The sequence below is a fragment of the Canis lupus genome, chromosome 10, assembly GCF_011100685.1.
Source record: "Canis lupus familiaris isolate Mischka breed German Shepherd chromosome 10, alternate assembly UU_Cfam_GSD_1.0, whole genome shotgun sequence".
Taxonomy (NCBI): domain Eukaryota; kingdom Metazoa; phylum Chordata; class Mammalia; order Carnivora; family Canidae; genus Canis; species Canis lupus.
In genome coordinates this window covers 44,367,113-44,387,744 of record NC_049231.1, presented here as the reverse complement: position 1 = coordinate 44,387,744, position 20,632 = coordinate 44,367,113, and the positions used below count along the sequence as shown (strand labels likewise).

Below are 20,632 nucleotides of genomic sequence, written 5' to 3'. Positions count from 1 at the left end.
GTTTAAATACAGTTTTCTTCAAGGATATTTTGCATATTTGTAAAAGAAACAAAGACCTAGTTTGGGAAGAAAGTCTAGGAGAGAGCTCTATTTTAGGATTAATATTTTTGTTTGTGTAAAATAAGATACTTCTCTGGTTTTACTCTCTTGAATAAAGATCCCCACATTTCGTTTTTAAAGATTTATTTATTTATTCATGAGAGAGAGACAGAGAGAGGCAGAGACATAGGCAGAGGGAGAAGCAGGCTCTTCGCAGGAGCCGCATGCGGGTCTCGATCCTGGATCCCGGGATCATGACCTGAACCGAAGGCAGCCGACCAACCGCTGAGCCACGCAGGTGTCCCAAGATCCCCACTTTAAAGATTTTGCATTCATCCTACCACCCCTTCCCTTTCAAGCTGTGCTAAGTTGAGCATATTTCTGGGTAGAAACTAGGTGAGAAATGAGCAGCTGCTTATTAGTTACCAAGATAGGGCATCGAGTCACTTTTCGGATTGGAAAGAACAAAAAATACTTTGTTTTAATCCTTAAATTTAATCCTTATTTTACCTTCTCAACCACTTGGAGTTCATTTAAAATTAGGCTTTATTTCATCTGAGTATCTAATTTTATTTGAGGAACATATGTTTTGTTATATCAGTGACTTTTGTTTAAAGACTGAATTCTCGGGATGCCTGGATGGCTCAGTGGTTGAGCCTCTGCCTTTGGCTCAGGGCGTGATCCTGGAGTCCCAAGATTGAGTCCCACATCGGGCTTCCTGCATGGAACCCGTTTCTCCCTCTGCCTATGTCTCTGCCTCTCTTTCTGTGTGTCTCGTGAATAAATAAAAAAAATTCTCAAATTTACTCCAGCTTGTGTAATCTGAGAATGAGATTTTATTTATTTATTTATTTATTTATTTATTTATTTATTTATTTATTTATTTTTAAAGGTTTTATTTTTTCATGAGAGATACAGAGAAAGAGAGAGGCAGAGACACAAGCAGAGGGAGAAGCAGGCTCCATGCAGAGAGCCTGATGTGGGACTCGATCCTGCGACTCCAGGATCACGTCCTGGGCAGAAGGCAGGCACTAAACCGCTGAACCACCCAGGCATTCCCCACGAATGAGATTTTTTTTTTTTTTTTTTTTTTTTATTTATGATAGTCAGAGAGAGAGAGAGAGAGAGAGGCAGAGACATAGGCAGAGGGAGAAGCAGGCTCCATGTACCGGGAGCCCGACATGGGATTCGATCCCGGGTCTCCAGGATCACTCCCTGGGCCAAAGGCAGGCGCCATACCACTGCGCCACCCAGGGATCCCCACGAATGAGATTTTTAATAAGATATTCTGCAAGTTTTCTTGACCTCTCAGTAGACTGGAGAAACTCTTGGTGCAATAAGGGCTAAGATTCAATATCTATAGATCGTATAAAATATATGGCCAATATACGTTATGAGATCTTGTATGTTCTAGTGATGTTCTCTTTCTGTTTGCACAGTATGACTGACGTTCTCTTATCAGGATCTAGGTTAGTTTTTCACAGCCTCCAGTTCTTTATTCTGGTCCCTTTTTTGTTTGATCCCCTAAGTGTGGTAGTTATATTTTTCAGACTATAAGGAAGTTGGTATGTCACCTTTATAGGATTAATACCCCCCAAAAGGATACAGGAGGAAGATAATTATTTCATTTGTCTCACCATCAGATATGAAGGTGGGAATGTTACTCAGGAACTACAAGGCCTTGAAGTATTTCATAGAGTTCTAGGGTATGTTCAGCATCTGGTTATTTCTTGCTGTGGTTCTGTACACTAGCAGTGAACCAATATAGTGACTCCTCTATTTGTTTTAACTTAGTGTTCTTATCATTACTGGCAAATTAAATTCCCTGGTTTCTTGAGTGCTAGCTATCTATGAAACAGTTGCCTAACCTTTATTTTATTTTTATTTTTTAAAGATTTGTATTTATTTATTCATGAGAGAGACACAGAGAGAGGCAGAGACACAGGCAGAGGGAGAAGCAAGCTCCATTCAGAGAGTCCGACGCGGGACTCGATCCTGGGTCCCCAGGATCACGCCCTGGGCCAAAGGCAGTGGCGCTAAACCGCTGAGCCACCCAGGCTGCCCAGTTGCCTAACCTTTAGATGGTTGCCCTAATGGTAGACATTTATTCTAGTCAGGTATGATTGGGGTACCAGGGTCCCTCCCCTGTGATTAAAAAAAAAAAAAAAAAAAAAAAAAGACATGGTGCTCTACTTAAAGAACCTCCCCAGAAGGATCTCTGAGTATAGCTGGTAGTCAAGAGCTTTCCAGAGAGGGAGTCGGCCAAGTGGCAAACAGTCCAAATGGTCTAGCTCAACAAAGAAATTTATTTCTCATTTGTATATACCTGAATTAATAATAAAAAAAAATCCCTCTACATATCAGATCAAAAAAGAAAAAAAGATCTATAATCCAAGAGTTTTCTTGGCTTAACTTGTACTGATACTTTAGGAAATTGCTATGTGGAAGGAGAAGTCCTACTTTGCCATAAATGCATAAGAAAGCAGATGACAGGGAATCCCTGGGTGGCTCAGCGGTTTAGCGCCTGCCTTTGGCCCAGGGCGCGATCCTGGAGTCCCGGGATCGAGTCCCACGTCGGGCTCCTGGCATGGAGCCTGCTTCTCCCTCCTCCTGTGTCTCTGCCTCTCTCTCTCTATGTCTACAATAAATAAATAAATAAATAAATAAATAAATAAATAAATAAATAAATAAATAAATAAATAAATAAATAAATAAATAAATAAATAAATAGCAGATGACAAACTTTCATTGTTAGCTTATAGTAACTTTAGCCTTCTTTAATGGTGATCTCTGGGGAACTGATGCAGCTGTTTTTGATGTTGCTTGCCCACTAATTGTGCTTTATTTATCTAAGTTTCTTCCATTCTTGGATTTCATCTCTAAGGTAAGCAAAACATTGTTTAACTGAAGAACTGAGTGTCAGTGGTTGGGTTAGAACAGCAGTTCTCAAACTTTTTGGTCCTTGTACCCTTCTAACCTCTTAAGTTACTAAGGACCTGAAAAGATTTTTGCTATGTAGGTAAGTTATATGGAATACTTACTATATTACAAGTTAAAAGGTCTTAGAATAGTTATACATTTATTATTTTTTAAAAATGTTTTATTTATTTATTCATGAGAGACACAGAAAGAGAGAGGCAGAGACCTAGGCAGAGGGAGAAGCAGGCTCCATGCAGGAAGCCTGATGTGGGACTCGATCCTGGGACTCTGGGATCACGCCCTGAGCCAAAGGCAGAGGCTCAACTGCTGAGCCACCCAGGCGTCCCAAATAGTTATAAATTTAAAAATAAAATGAGGTGGCGCCTGGCTGGTTAAGTTGTTAGAGCGTGCAACTCTTGATCTTGGGGTTGTAAGTTCAGGCCCCACCTTGGGCAAAGAGTTTACTAAAAAAAAAAACAAAAACGTAATAGACACATTACATATTAACGTAAGTAGCATTGTTAAGTAATTGTTTTCAAAAAATAATGAGAAGACTGATATTGAACATTTTTGCAAACCACCTGTCTGGCTTAGTAGTAGAAGAGAGATTGGTTATCATCTGCTCCTGCATTCAGTGTTGTAGCAATATTGCACATCATGTGACCTCTGGAAAACTCCACTGTACACTTGTGAAGAAATGAGAATGAAAAAGACTAATAGCCTCTTAGTATTATTTCGAAAATACTTTTGATCTCTTGAATTAGTTTAAACCCCCTGAACAGATCTTGGGGACTACTTTAAGGACAGCTGATTTGGGGATTCCTAAACTATATTTGGGGCTTTGTGAGACATTTTCCAAGCTTTTTGACCATCATTAATGTTTGTCTAACAGAAAAGAAAAATGCTTAAGAATTACTCAAGGGCAACTTAAGACATCTGTAGTCAAGTTCATACTCTTGAAAGTTCACCCATTTATGATTTTTCTTTTTTAATGTAATAGGTGAATTTATCAAGTTCTATTAAAAATCTGTTGGGATTGGTTTTAATTGAGAGTCCCATTATGTTTTTAGAATATTTAGTACACTTGACATCTTTTTGGTATTAAATCATCTCATTCAAGAAATTGTCTAATTAATCACTTAAGTGCCAAGTGTTCTAGGTGCTCCAAATATAGTGGTAAACAAATTACTAGTAAGACATGCTTCTCTATTTGGTTAATTGTATACCAGTAAAAAAAAATTTTTTTTAAAATATGAGTCTTTAGACTATTTCTTGTTTGGCTTATTTCTAGATATCCTATGATTTGATGGCTGTTAATGTAGTAATTTTTTTATTCTTAATAAGAAAACTTTTAAGATGGTTATCTTGTGTTTGACCAGCCTACTGGCCGGCCAATTAATTAGAATTAATTCTAATTCTATTAGACTTAGCTTTGTAAAGGGTGAGGACTACATTGTGATTAGGTTATTAGTTTGTGATAATAGGTAAATAGTAAAGAAGGGGAGGAGTAGAGAGTTAAAGACAGTACAGCAGCTTTCAAATGTTTTAGTCACCCCCAAATGACTCCTTTTCTCACCCTTTCTAATTTATGCTCTGTGACAAATAAGAACTATTGAAAAGTTATAGTACAAAATACATGGGTATTTTGAACCTTATTAAACAGTATTAATCACAATAATGCAGCTTGTCCTAGCAATAACCACAGTATTTATGTAATTTTAATGAAAGTATTTAATGTAGAACCAATAACCATGTTATAACAAGTTTGAGAATCTGGGAGGAATGGAGAAATATAGAGATTTAAAAGCTATTATATATAGATTTAAGAGCTATATAATATATAGAAGAGGAAAGTGAAATTTAATATAATAATGTGCTAGAGGTTTATAACCTCAGCTATTAAGCCAAATCTGACTCCAGAACCTGTAGCTTTTTACTGTGGTGTGGTAGCTGATTTAAGAAATCTTGATATTCTGAAATATAGACTCTCCAAAGAAAAATTAATATCTGCGTAGGATCTTTACTGGTGAAACAACTATTAAAGATTAAGAACTCAAAAAGAAGGGCAAAGAGAAAAATGACAGCCATTGTCTGTAGGTCAATCAGTGCCAAAATCTCTTTAAAGAATTTCTTTCTCCTGTAACCAATTTAATTATGTAACTGCTTCTCTTGTTGTCTATATGTTTAAAGTGAAAGCAATGACAATTTAATGTTTTAGTTCTTCCCATTTCAGATATGTTCTTTCAGAGGAATCCCTATTTTTCACTGGGTAGCAGTTATTTTTTGGAATAATGGATTTTCAGTCCTCCTTTTGGTGATAGAAACATACTTTTCTCCTGAGGTTTAAAATCTTGGTTTGGCTTTTCTATTTCTGAAGCTTTATTCAAACTGTAAACTTTATATAGTAGTCCTTAAAAATACAATTGAGTACTGTTTTAACTCAAATTTATATCATTAGGCTTCAGGTACTGAGCTTTGGTGAAGCTAATAGATATGACTGATGATAACTGTAGTTGGCATTTCTTCTGAGTCTAGAATCACATTCTAAGATTATATGAATAGACTGCATTTGATTTACCCATTCATCTGTTGATGGACATTGGGGTTCCACATTTGGGGCTATTATGAATCATACTGCTATAAAAATACCTATACAAGTTTTTGTGTGGACATATGTCTTCAGTTTGGGGGTTTATACCTAGGAGTGAAATTGTTGGGTGATAGGTAACTGTGTTTAACTTCTTCAGAAACTGCTAGGCAGTTAACTTTTTTCAGGAGCTGCCAAAGTTCCTGCTCGATTTTACATTCCAATCAACAGTGTATTAAAATTCCAATTTCTCTGCATCTTCATCAATACTTGTTATCAGCTGACTTTGTGATTTATAGCCATTCTAGTGGGTGTTAAGTGGTGTCTTACTGGGATTTTAGTTTGCATTCCATGATGGCTTAAGATGTTGAGTATGTCCTCATGCACTTATTGGACACTGGTAAACTGGTTTGGAGAATTGTCTATTCAGATTCTTTGCCTGTTCTTAAATTATCTTCTTTATTCTTGAAGAATATGAGTTCATATATTTTAGATACAGATCCTTTATCAGATATGGTTTGCAAATATTTTATCCCATTCTGTGGAGTATTTTCTCCTTTAGGAGGTTGTCGTTCCCACCCCCCTTTTTAAAAAGATTTTAAGTAATATTTACACACAGTGTGGGGCTCAGACTCAACCCTGAGATCAAGAGTTGCATAGTCTACTGATTCAATCAGCCAGGTGCCCCTGTCCTTTCACATTCTCTCTCTCTCTCTCTCTCTCTTTTTTTTTTTTTTTTAAGATTTTATTTATTCATGAGAGAGAGAGAGGCAGAGATATAGACAGAGGGAGAAGCAGGCTCCATGCTGGAAGCCTGGGACCCTGGGATCACGCTCAGAGGCAGGCAGACGCTCAGCCGGTGAGCCACCCAGGCGTCCCTGTCCTTTCACATTCTTGATGGTGGTCTTTGTAGCACAAAGGTTAATTTTGATGAAGTCTGATTTATCTACTTTTTCTTTGGTTGCATGTGCTTTTTGTGTTAGAGCTAAGAAACTATCACCAAATCCTAAGTCATGCAGACTATGTTTTCTTTCTAGTAGCTTTATAGTTTTAGCTTTTATGTTTAGATGTTTGAGTATTCTAATTCCTTGTCGAAATCAACCATGTGTAGGGGTTTATTTCTGGACTCAATATTGTTCCATAGGTCTTTTGTCTTTATGGCAGTACCACACTGTCTTGATGGCTGTAGTTTTGTAGTAAGTTTACAAATTGGAAATTGTGATTTTTCTAACTTCTTTTTGAAATGGTTTTGGCTATTCTGTGTCCCTTACATTTCCATACAAACGTTAGGAATAACATTTCAACAAAATGTTGACTTCAGTTTCTGCAACAAAAAAGAAGGCATCTAGAATTTTGACTGGATTGATTGCATATCCTTAGTAGATTAATTTTGAGAGTATTGCCAATATTATGCCTTCTGATCCATGAACCAAGGATGTCTTTCCACCTATTTAGGTCTTCAGTTTCAGTGATTGATTTTTAGTTTTCAGAGTACAACATTTGCCGTTCTTTTAAAAAATTATTCCTAAGCATTTAGTTCATTTTTTACACTATTGCTAATGGAATTATTTTAAGTTCATTTTCAGATTGTTCATTACTAGTGCCTAACTTAAATACAATTAATTTTAGTATATTGATCTTCTATCCTCCAGTCATACTGAGCTCATTTATTAGCTCAAATGGTCTTGTGTGTGTGTGGATTCTATGCACGTGGTCATGTCATCTGCAAGTTCAAATAGTTTCTACTTTTTCTAGTCTAAGTGTCTTTTGCTTCTCTGTCTTGCTTAATGCTTTGGCTAGATTCTGCAGTACAATGTCGACTAGAAGTGGGGAGAGTAGACATCCTTGTCTTGTTTCTGATCTTAAGGGGGAAAAGCTTTCAGTATTTACTCATTAGGTATGATGTTAACTGTGTTTTGCATGGATGCCCTTTTCCAGGTTGAGGAATTTCCATTCTATTCCTAGCTCGTAGGATGTTTTTACCATGAAAAAGTGTTGGATTTTGTTAAATGCTGTTTCTTCATTTGAGATGATCATGTACTTTTCTCTCTCTCTCTCTCTCTCTTTTTTAACATGTTCTACCCGTTCTTCTGTCCTTTCCCCTCTGGCAATCGTCAGTTTGGTCTCCATATTTATAGATCTAATTCTGCTTTTTATTTATTCATGGTTATTTTTTTAGATTCCACATGGGTGAAATTATATGGTATTTGTCTTTGTAAATCTCACTTTTTTCACTTAGCATAATACCTTCTCAGTCTATTCATGTCATAAATGGTAAGATCTCGTCCTTTTTTATGGCTGCATGATATTTCATTTTAAACACATACCACATTTTCCTAATTAATTTGTCTATCGATGGGACACTTGGATTACTTCCATATCTTGACTATTATAAAGTTGCAGTAAATATTGGGGTGCATATATCTTTTTGAATTCGTGTTTTCATTTAGCTTGAGTAAGTAGCTAGTGAAATTACTGGATCATATCGTATTTCTATTTTTTTTAAAGATTTATTTATTCATGATAGACACACAGAGAGAGAGAGAGGCAGACACATAAGCAGAGGGAGAAGCAGGCTCCTCGCAGGGAGTCCATGTGGGACTCGATCCTGCATCCTGGGATCAGACCTGAACCGAAGGCAGGTGCCCAACCGCTGAGCCACCCAGGTGTCCCATCATATTTCTGTTTTTAAGTTTTTGAGGAACCTCCATACTGTTTTCCACAGTGGCTGCACCGATTTACTTTCCCACTAACAATGCACGAGGGTTCTTTTTTCCTCTACATCCTCACCAACACTTCATGTGTTTTTGATACTATCCATTTTGACAGTTGTAAGGTGATAACTCCTTGTGCTTTTGATTTGCATTTCCCTGATGATGAATGATGTTGAGCATTTTTTCCTATGTCTGTTTGCCATCTAGATGTCTTTGGAAAAAAGTCTATTCAGGTCCTCTGCCTATTTTTAATCATTATTTGGGGTTTTTTTTTGCATTGGATTGTAGAAGTTCTGTATTCATTTTGAATATTAATTCCTTATTGGATATATCATTTGCAGATATTTTCTTCCATTCAATAGGTTTTCTTTAGGTTATGTTGATGGTTTCCTTCACTGCACAAAAGTTTATTTCAATATAGTCCAATATATTCTTGCCTTAGGAGACATCTAGAAAAATGTTGCTACAGCTGATGTCAGGGAAATTACTACCTGTGTTCTCTTCTAGGAATTTTATGGTTTCAGGTCTTACATTTAGGTCTTTAATCTGTTTTGAGTTTATTTTTGTGTGTGATGTTAGAAAGTGGTCCAGTTTTGTTCTTTACATGTCCAGGTTTCCCAGGACTATTGAATAGACTGTCTTTTCCCCATTTTATATCTTGCCTGCTTTGTCATAGATTAATTAATCATATAATTCAATTAATTTAGGGCTCTCTGTTCTGTATGCCTATTTTTGTGCCAGTATCGTACTGTTTTGATTACTACAGCTTTGTATGTCATGAAATCAGGGATTGTGAATACTATAGCTTTTTCCCCCCTTTCAAGCTTGCTTTGGCTAGTTGTAGTCTTTTGTGGTTCCATTTAAGTTTCAGTATTATTTGTTCTAGTTTTGTGAAAAATGTTGTTGGAAGAATCACCAGACTTCTTACAATGGCAACACCATTTTACATTTCCACCAGCAATGTAAAAGGGTTCTTATTTCTTCATACCTTTGCCAGTGCATTTGTCCCGCTCCCTTTTTTTAATAGCCATCCTAGTAATTGTGAAGCGGTATTGATTTGCATTTCCCTGGTTACTAATGATGAACATTTTTTTAATGTATTCACTAACAATTTGTATGTCTTGTTTGGACAAATTCTGTGTAAGTTGTTTACTCATTTTTAAGTTGTATTTTTAAGGTTGAGTTTTAAGAATTCTTTGTATATTCTGGATACTTGACCCTTATTAGATGTGGGGCTGGATCCCAGGACCCTGGGATCATGACCTGAGCCTAAAGCAGATGCTTAACTGACTGAGCCACCCAGGATCCCCTGAACAATTATTTTAGAGCATAAATTATGTCCTTTCTTAAGATACTAATTCAGAGTGTTAGCCTAAATTATCAATAGCATCTATATATAACTACAGGCATAATGCTAAATATAAACTTGTATTTCTTATGCAAATGTGAGACCTCAAATACTCGTATCAAATAGTAAGAACTATAAGTTTTTTTTTAAGTTTAAATTTGCAGCATTGACATGAAAGACGATTCCGTTATGTTGTTCTTTTTTTTAAGATTTTATTTATTTATTTGACAGAGCACAACCAGGGGGAGCAGCAGGCAGAGGGAGAGGGAGAAGCAGGCTCTCCACTGAGCAGAGCGTCTTATTTGGGGCTCTGATCCCAGGACGCTGGGATCATGGTCCTAGCTGATGGCAGATGTTTAACTTACTGAGACACCCAGGCGCCCTTGTGTTACTGCTTTAAATTAGTGCTTCGCAAACTTTAATGTGATTCACTTGTGGATCTCGTTAAAATGGATATTTTGATTCATTGAGTCTGGGGTGGGACCTGAGGTTTTGGATTTCTAATGAGATGATATTGTTGCTGCTTATCATGGAGTAATTTTTTGAGTAGCAGGATCTAAATTGACCATTTTATTGTGAATATACTGCCTCCTGTAATGGACTTCTTTTGAGTTCAGCAAGCACTCAATTTTTCTAATAACTTTTTCAATTCGAACTAATGATTTTAAGTTTTGTTTTATAACCTCTTTTGTTGGTAAAATGTTTACATATTAAGTTTGCTCCTGATCTCTTTCATCTTAAGTCAAGTGGAGGTTTGCAAACAGAAGCTTGGGTTGATATTCTGTGACAGTACAGTGTGATAAATTGGCATCTGTATGGTTTGTGGTATGTTTATCTTAAATCTTTAATAATCAAATTGAAATTAACAGATAAAACAAGAGAATTTTTAGACTTCTGAAATTATCCATAATCCTGCATCCCATTTCTCCCCTTGTACTCCCTCACTCACATTGAGAGTACTCCAGTTTAAAAAAAAAAAAATGCCTTAGAGTGATTTTTATAGTTAGACATGTTAGAATCTATACTATGAATGAACTTATTAGGTTATGTGTATTTGAGGGTCTGCAATATTATACTTGTGCTTGTTCTTGCACTGTCACTTTAACATAGGTATTTTAGGCTGAATTTTGTGGAAGGCAGTAAGATACATTCTGTTTGCATTGTACAATGAAAGTAGCAGTATGGTTTCCTATACCTTTTAAAGATGTCAGAACTTAGTTCATAAAAAAAATAGTAAGCTGGGAGGGCTTTTTTCCCCCTTCCTAAGGTATGTATAGGTAGCTCTGAATTAATGGGTTGTATAAGATAGAACTCCATTGAGGGAGTAGGAAGTGAGTACTTCTGGTAGTTACTGGTTATGCCAGTGATGGGAGCTAGTGAGGAGCAATGATTATTGAGGCTTTTCCTTCTTTTGTCTTATTTTCCTTCTTTGCACATGTAACTGTTGATGATCAAGGAATGCTGGGTAAGAAGAGATGGAGATTGGAGAAATACTAAAAGGCATATAGGCAGGTCTGTTTCTTTGCTTCCCTTATTGTTACTAATATTAGTAGGATAGAGTTAGGAGTAAAGAATGGGATTTCTCATTATGCTTTTCCTCTTGTTTGTTACTGTTGGTAAGAGTTGGGGAGATGAGGGGCACCCAGGTGGTTTAGTCAGTTAAGTATGTCAGACCCTTGATTTCAGCTCAGGTCATGATTTTAGGGTCCTGGAGTCAAGCCTGAGTTGGGCTCTGCCCTCAGCCAAAGTCTGTTTCAGATTTTCTCTCTCTCCCTCTTTCCCCTCTGCTCCTCCACCCCAAACCTGCTCATGTGTATGCACACGCACTGTCTTTCTCTCAAATAAAATATATATATATATATATATATTTAAGATTTTATTTATTTATGAGAGAGAGAGAGAGGCAGAGACACAGGCAAAGGGAGAAGCAGGCTCCATGCAAGGAGCCTGATGTGGGACTCGATCCTGGGACTCCGGGATCATTCCCTGAGCCGAAGGCAGACGCTCAACCACGGAGCCACCCAGGCATCCCAAAATCTTAATAAAAGTTAGGGGGATGAGTGGAAACCGAAGTAAAGTGAAAAGAGGTAGTAACAGGGTTATCCATGACTGTTCTTTCTCTCAGTGCTTTGAGATTATGGTTAATTTATATTTTTCATCATGGGTGAGTAGAGAGGAAGGAGTGTTGTGTTTTGGATTTTATCTCTTTCTGTAGAAGTGCTTTCCATTTTTTATAGGCCTTGGTATTGATTAGGAATAGGAAGAAATATATAGGTGCTCCATTTATTTTTACATCATAAGTCATTCTAAACTAAGTGGCTTAAAATAATAAAAATCATTATCTCTTGGTTCTGACTGGGCTCAGGTGCATCTCACTTGGGGTCTCTCATGTGATTGCAGATAAATGGTGGCTGTAAGGGAGTCATCTTAAAGACTACCTCATTTGGCACTTCACTTCCGGTGTATGATGATAGTAACTCTTGGTTGGGACTTCAGCTGGAACATCTTTGATCTCTCTGTGGTCTGGACATCTTCATTAATTTGTCAGTGAATATCTCAAAAGTCGTGAAGTAGATGCTGCCAGGGAAAGGTGTGGGTCCAGGAACTGTAACATCATTTATGCCATAGTCTATAGATCATTTACACAGCTCCATGTTAAAGTGAAGGTGACAGACCCCCATTTCTCAGTGTCAGAGACCTTTTGAGCCAGATTGTAAAAGATCCACAGGGGGTAGTGAGGCACTGGAGAAGGGGGTTGATAGAGGAAAGTCTTAGGAAGCTTGAAGACTTTTTATGGAATAGTTTGGCAAGAGTTGCATTTTCTATGTTCTTGTCTAACTTTATATTAGACTTTTTAGTGGAAAATGCCTGTCATTATTAAATTTGCCAAATTTGGAATTGAGAGGAGATTTGCACATAGGTTAATTTTTCTTTTACTTGTTTTCAGTGAACTTTTTTTTGGGTAAAGTTTTGTGTCTTCAAAAGGCTTTACTCTGTTGATCTGAAAATGAAGTATGTTTTTATCTATGATTTTTATTTAATTCTGAGAAGCCCAAAACAAAGTTGAGTATATGCCTGAATACAGTTAATAAAGAAATAGCCTGTTTTTAAAGATTTATTTTAGAGAGAGAAAATGAGTGAGCATGAGCAAGAAGGACAAGGGAGAGAGAATCTCAGGCAGACTGTGCTGAGTGCAGAGTCCAGTGCCCGGCTTGATCTCATAACTCTGAGATCATGACATGAGCCAAAACCAAGAGTCAGACACTTAACCGACTGAGCCACCCAGGAACCCCAAGAAATACCATGTTTGTAAAAGATTACTTCATAGTAAGATTATTTTAGTTATACATTATATCATGTTAATAGAAATTAAGGTGTTAGGAGATACAGGTTTATATTTATTTTTCATAACTTATAAAAATGGGATAAAAAATTTGGTTTTACATGCTTTTAACCATAAGTGTTTAAACTGATAAAAATGCACTCTGTAACTTCTCAGCTGTTTTTATAGTATTACTAGAAATTCAAATTAACACTTTTTTTTGAGGCGTAATTGACATAAAATTCACGAATTTTAAGGGTGCAGTTGATAAGTTTTGATAAATGTGTACAGTTCTGTATCCCTCACTGTAGTCATGATACAGGAATATTTCCATTAGCCCAAAAAGTTTCTTTATGATCCTTTGTAGGCGGTTCTTTTTCCCCTACAACTGGCTTTTGGCCAGAAGTCACTGGAGTTTTTTGCTTTTGTATTGTTGTTGTTGTTGTTGTTGTTCTCCTCTTTTTTTTTGGGGGGGGGGGTTCACCATAGTTTTCCCTTTTCCAGAAATCCATAAAAGTAGAATCAGTATATAGCCTTTATTGGCTGGCAGAGTTTCACTTAATGTAATACTTCTGAGATTATCCATGTTGGTATATGTAACACTAATTCTTTTATTGTTAAGTAGTAGTGCAGTATGTGGATAGATGACAATTTGTTTATAATTATCTGGTAGATATTTGCGTTGTTTGCAGCTTCTTGTGATTATGAATAAACCTGTGAATATTTAAGTACAAGTCTTTGTGTGGACATATGTTTTCATTTCTCTTAGGTAAATACCTAGGAGTGGGATTGCTGGGTCATATGGTAAGTGTGTATGTTTAACTTTAAAAAACTGCCAAACTGTCTCTTCCAAAGTAGCTGTGCCAATTTTGCATTCCCTCTAAGGATGTGTTCCAGTTGCTTCACATCCTCTCTCAATACTAGTATTATCAGTCTTTTTTTAGTCATCTTGTTGGCTGTGTAGTGGCATCTCATTGTGGCTTTAATTGACATTTTCTTACGTTGACCATCTTGTTATGTGCTTATTTGCCATTTTTGAATCTCATTTGGTTAACTGTTCAAATCATTCATCCATTTAAAAAATTACATTGTTTCATATTGGCTTGTAGTTTTTTTTTATGTATTACAGACAAATCCTGTATCAGGTTTATGTATTGCAAAAATTTTTTCCTCAATTTGACTTGCCATTTTAATACTGTATTTTTTAAATGAAACTTTTAAGATAATTATAGATTCACATGTAGTTGTAAAAAGATAATACAGAGAGATCTTTATACCTTTTACCCAGTTTCCCCACCATGGTAACATCTTGCAAGACTATATTACAATACTGGAACTTGGATATTAACATTGATACAATTCACTGACCATATTCAAATTGCTCAGCTTCATTTGTGTTTAGTGCTATACAGTATTTTCACCTGTGTATTTGTGTATTCACTACCCTAGTCAAAATACAGAACATCACTGTAGGAATCCCTCATGTTGTTCATGCGTGACTGTATTCATCTCCTTCCTATGTGCCTCCCCTTCCTTGCCCATCCCAACCTTTGGTAACCTCGAATCTGTTCTACATTTGTAAAATTTTTTCTTTTTAAAATGTTGTATAAATGGAATCTTGTATATACGTGACCTTTGGGGATTGGCTTCTTTCCAGTCAGCCTAATTCTTTTGTGATTTCATCCAAGTTGTTGCATGTACTGATAGTTTTTTACATTTTATTGCTTAATGGTATTCCATGGAATGGGGATGAGCCACAGTTTATTTAACCAGTCACTCATTAAAGGACATTTGAATTATTTTTTATTTTTGGCTATTGCAAATAAAACCACTACAAACATTTGTGTACAAGATTCTGCATGAGATAAGTTTTCATTGCTAAGGGATAAATGCACAAGAGTACAGTTGCTGGGTCATATGGTAAGTACATTTTTAGTTTTATAAGAACATTACAGACTATTTTTCAGAGTGGCTGTATACCAGTTTACATTTCCACCAGCAATGTGTGAATAATTCAGATCCTGTATATCCTCACCAACATTGGTTATTATCACTTTTTTGTCAAGAGGTGTGTAGTGATATCATTTTGTATTTCCCAAATGCCTGATGATGTGGAACATTTTTATTTGCCATATGTAAGTGCTCTTCAGTGAAATGTCTTTTCATGCCTTTGCCCATTTTCTAAATCACATTGTTAGTTTTTTTACTGTTGAGTTTTATTTATGTATTCTAGATACCAGTCCTTTTCTAGAATGTGGCTCACAAATATTTTCTCCTTCTCTGTGGTTTGTTTTCTCATTCTCTTCAGATGGTCTCGTGCATATCCAAAGTTTATTTATTTTTATTTTTTATTTTTTTAAATATTTCATTTTTTAATTAGAGAGGAGCTAGCATGAACAGGGGCGAGGAATAGAGGGAGAGGGAGAAGCAGATTCCCTGCTCAGGAGAAAGCAAGATGTGGTGGACCCTGGGATCATGACCTGAGCTGAAGGCAGATGCTTAAGTGACTGAGCCACTGAGGCACCCTAAAGTTTTTGATTTTGATAAGGCCCCAGGTTTGTTTTTTTTGTTTGTTTGTTTGTTTGTTTTTGTTTTTTGGTTTTTTTTTTTGATGAGGTCCCAGTTTATTTTGGATTGTACCTTTAATTTCAGGAAGTCTTAAAAACTGCTTAGTGCTGATCCCAAATGTTGTGTCATCCCTGTCCCCATCTCACTTCTACCCCCCACCCCCACCCCACTAAATTATACTTTTTGTGTTTTACATTTAGGTCTGTTCTGTATCTTGAGTTCATTTTTGTATAAGTACTGAGATTAGAGTTAATTTTTTTTTGTATGAATAGATGTCCATTTGCTCCAGCATCATTTGTTGAAAGGCTGTCATTCTTCATTTGCTTTCTGCACCTTTTTCAGTTGAGATTCCCTCTTCTGTTCTGTTGATACTTGTTTCTTTACGTCTGAAAAACCACTGTCTTGGTTATTCTAGCTATAGATTTAGTCTCAAAATTTGCTGAAGTCATCTTTTATTTAGCCCTTTTCCAAAATGTTTTAGCAATTCTGGTTGTTTTAGTTTTCCATATAAATTTTATGGTAGTCTTGTGTATATTGGCAATGTCCCACAAATCTTGTTGAGATTTTTGTTGGAATTGCTAAAACTTGAATGTCATTTTTGGGCAGAACTGACATCTTGATATCTTTACTGTGTTGAGTCTCCTAGTTCATGAACTTGGTGTATCTCTTCATTTTAGTAAGATTGTCTTGAATTTCTTTTATTAACATTTTGTAATTTTCAGCATACAAATTCTGTACATGTTTTCTTAGATTTACAGCAAAATATTTTCTGTGGAGTGTTTGTAAATGATTGTCATTTTTCCTTGGACCCTCTTATCTTTGAGAAGATGTCAACATATTACTATTCTGACCTTGATCATTTGGCTGTATTTGTCAGGCTTTTCAGTTGTAAGTTACTCTTTTCTTCCTTTTTCCATACTGTACTCTTTGGAAGTAAACCACTGTATGTTGCTTATACTTAGGTGGGAAAGCTATCCATTTCCTTGATGATGGTATGACTTAGAATTCTTCTGCATCGGAGACTTGTCTCTCCACTTATTCATTTACCTCTTAATAGTATGGACTTGGGGATAATATTTTATACTTTGGCTTATAATCTAATGCTATATTTGTTGCTCTAATTAAGAAATTAATTTTTTCCTCTTGTTGGCCATCTCGTGCTCTTTCACTTGGTTTCTACATTCCTTTGGTTACACACTCATTGTTTTTGGTAGGGATGGGAGGGGTAGGTAGGGAGGAGATGTTAATCACTTACTTTCTGGTATTACAAGATGCTCCATGCTCACCCGAAGCCTAGAATCAGCTATTTTGCATTGTCACCAGCAATTGATACTGCCAGTTTCTTGGATTTCAGTCATTCTGGTAGGTATGAAGTGCTATCTCTTTGTTTTAATTTGCATTTCCTAATGACAAATGATGAGCATTTTATCTCTTTTTTTCTTTTGCCACTTATGTATCTTTTTTGTCAAGTGACTATGAAGATCTTTATTCATATTTTAATTGGGTTCTTTTTTTTATTGTTTTAAAAATTTTTCCCCCCACATTTTGGATACAAGTACTTCAGCCAGTAGTGTTCTGCAAATACAGGCATACCTCAGAGAGATTACAAATTTGATTCTAGACCAATAAACCAAGTCAAATCAGTTCTCTGGTTTCCTAGTGCATAAGAAAATTATGTTTATAATATACTGTAGTCTAACTGTGGTCTATTGTGTGCAAAAAATAATTATGTCTAAAAGGATGTACATTAACATAAAAGTACTTTATTGCTAGAAAATGCTAAGCAGTTCATAATTGTTGGAGTAGGGTCTTGCCTCAGTATTAATGACTGCTGATTGATCACACTGGTTGCTAGTTTCTGAAGTTGGAGTGGCTGTGGCAGTTTCTTAAAAGAGGACAGCAATAAACTTTATCAGTTGACTTTTTCATGAATATTTCTGTGGCGTGCGATGCTGTTTGATAGCATTTGTGTTTTTACTCACAGCAGAACTTCTTTGAAAATTGCAACAAATCCCATTGCTGCTTTATCAGTTAAGTTTATGTAATATTTTAAATCCATTGTCATTTCAACAGTCTTCACAGCATTTTCACCTAGAGTAAATTCCATCTCAAGAAATCATTTCTTTGCTCATCCATAAGCAGCAACTCCATCTGTTAAAATTTTATCATGAGATTGCATTTCAGTTATATCTTCAGGTTCCACTTCTAATTTTCTTGCTGTTTCCAACCACATCTACAGTTACTTCCTCCACTGAAGTCTTGAACCCCTCAAAATGACCCATGAGGGTTTGAATCAACTGACTTCCAAATTTTTGTTAATGTTGATATTTTTGATCCCTACACGTGAATCATAAATGTTTTTATGATACCTAGAATGGTGAATCCTTTCCAGAAGGTTTTCAGTTTTCTGTGCTCAGATCCATCAGAGGAATCACTATCTATGGCAGCTATAGCCTAACAAAATATATTTCTTACGTAATGAGACTTGGTAAACCAAAATTACTTTCATCCATGAGCTGCTATGAAAGTTGTATATGGCATCTTCCATTGTGAGGCTGTTCTGTCTACACTTGAAAACCTGTTGTTCACTGTAGCCACTTTCAGTCATGGTTTGAGCTAGATCTCCTGGATGACTTGCCAGTTTCTACATCTTCTCACCCTGTATCTCGATGTTATGGAATGTTATGGAAGATGGCTTCTTTCCTTCATCCTCATGAACCAAACCTCTGCTAGCTTCATACTTCTCTTTTGCAGTTTCCTCACTTCTCTGAGCCTTCATTGAATTGAAGAGAGTTAGGGCATTCTTGATTAGTCTTTGGCTTAAGGAAATGTGTGGCTGATTTGATCATCTATCTAGGCCACTAAAACTTTCTCCATAAGATAAGGTTGTTTCACTTTATTATTTGTGTGTTCACTGGAGAAGCACTTTTAATTTTCTTTAAGAGCTTATCCTTTGCATTCACAGTTAGGCTGGCTGGTTGGTAAAAGGGGCCTAATTTTCAGCCTGTCTCAGCTTTCAACATACTTTTTTTCACTGAGCTTACTCATTTCCAGCTTTCGATTTAAAGTGAGAGGTGTATAACACTTCCTTGAACACCTAAGAGGCCAGTGTAGGGTTATCAGTTGGCTTAATTTCAATACTGATGCATCTCAGAATAGGGAGTCCTGAGGAGAAGGAGATACATGGTGGAAATGGCTGGTTGGTGGGACAGTCTGAACACACACAACATTTATTAAGTTTGCTGTCTTATGTGGGTGTGATTTGTGGTGCTTGAAAGCAATTACAATAGTGACATCAAAGATCACTGATCACAGATCACCATAACGAGTATAATAATGTAAACATTTGTGACCTTTACCAAAATGTGACACAGAGGCGTAATATGAGCAAGTGCTCTTGGAAAAATACCCCATGCAGGCTTGCCACAAATCTTTAGTTTGTAAACAGAGTATCCATGAAGCACAATAAAGGAAGGTATGCCTGTGTTTTCTCTTTCTCTTACTGTGCAGTTTGTTTTCATTTTCTTATCAGTATTCTTCTCAGGAAAAGTTTTAAATAGAGTTCAGATTACCATTTTTTCTCTTAAGGGTTCTGCTTTTGGTTTATATTTTATCTTAAACCTCATTGCCAAACCCATTGTCAACAGAATTTGCTTCTTTTTTACTCCATTGTCTTGATAATAAGCTTTGTAGTAAGTCTTGAAATAGGGTGGAGTCCTCCAACTTTGTTTTGAAGTATTGTTTTGACTATTCAGAGTCTTTTGCTTTTTCATTTAATGTGTCAAATCAGTTTGTTGATATTTGCAAAGTGGTTGAATAGATCATGAGAGCAAGAATTGACAACTATATTATCTTCAGTTCATGATCATGGAATATCCTTCTGTTTAGGTCTTGATCTCTATTATTTGCTGAGTATTTTTATATGAATAGGTGTTGGTTTTATAAAATTTATAAAATTGGTTGGTTTTTATAAAATTTTGTGTGGCAGTTAGTATGATTATAGGTTTGTTTTTTTTCCTCGTAGCCTGTTGATGTGGTTGGTAGTACTGCTTTTATGTATATTAAATCCAACCTTACATTCCTGAATTCTGCTTGTTTGTGATATGTTGTCTTTTTTTTATGTGGCTGGATTTGGTTTGGTAGTATTTGGTTGAGAATATTTGTACATACCAATACTCATCTGTACCTTATGTCTTTGTCTAGTTTTGTTATCTGGATAATATTGACCTCAGTGTTCTCTTTTCCCTCCCACCTCCTCCCCCCTTCTCTTTTTCTCTGAGCAAAAAGAGTTTGTGAAGGATCGAAGTTAATTCTTTAATGTACCCTAGAATTCACCAGTGAAGCTATCTGGGCCTGGGCTTTTCTTAGTAGGAAACTTTTAGATTAATGATTCAGTTATTTGTTAAGGTTTATTCAGATTTTTTCTTTTCTTTTCTCTTTTCTTTTCTTTTCTTTTCTTTTCTTTTCTTTTCTTTTCTTTTCTTTTCTTTTTTACTTATTTATTCACGAGAGGCAGAGAGAGAGAGAGAGAGAGAGAGAGGCAGAGACAGGCAGAGGGAGAAGCAGGCTCCATGCAGGGAGCCCAACGTGGGACTCGACCCCGGGTCCTCAGGATCACACCCCAGGCTGCAGGAGGTGCTAAACTGCTGTACCACCGGGGCTGCCCTTATTCAGATTTTCTGCTTTTTTGAATCTATTTTAGTAGTTTGTCTAGGAATTGGTCTATTTCCTCTTAAGTTATTGAATCTGTTGGTATATAGTAGTTCACAGTATTTCTTGTATTTAAATCTTGCATATCAGAAATAAATTCCAGTTGGTCGTAGTGTAAAATTCATTTTATACATTGTGGGTTTCAGTTTCCTAATTTTTTTGAGGGCGTTGACATCTTTGTTGTTCAGTGATATTTGTAGTTTTCCTTACCCTGTTTTTGATTTTGGTATTGGGTAATGCCTCCCAGAATGAGTTAAGACTCTGCTTTTATTTTTTTCAAGTGCTATAATTCACCAGTAAAATTACTTGGGCCTAGAGCTTTCTTTTGGAAGGTTACAAATTAGTGACTCAACTTGTTTACTAGATACAGGCCTTTAAGGATGAAATAGGGGATGGTATTATAGCCACACATCAAAAGGATTAAA

At 36.2% G+C, this 20,632-nt stretch overlaps 1 protein-coding gene across 3 annotated transcripts in view; it reads left to right on the top strand.

The window, feature by feature from the left end:
- Nucleotides 1-20,632, top strand: part of EIF5B (eukaryotic translation initiation factor 5B) — a 95,252-nt gene that overhangs the window by 2,648 nt on the left and 71,972 nt on the right. Inside the window, exon 1 of one of the 3 annotated variants that reach the window (XM_038551020.1) lies at nt 13,710-13,733. The exons of the other annotated variants lie outside the window; for them this stretch is intronic. The gene's annotated coding sequence lies outside the window, so the exon portion shown is untranslated. Of the gene's footprint in view, nt 1-13,709; nt 13,734-20,632 lie in introns of those variants that run through there. 3 annotated transcript variants of the gene reach the window in all.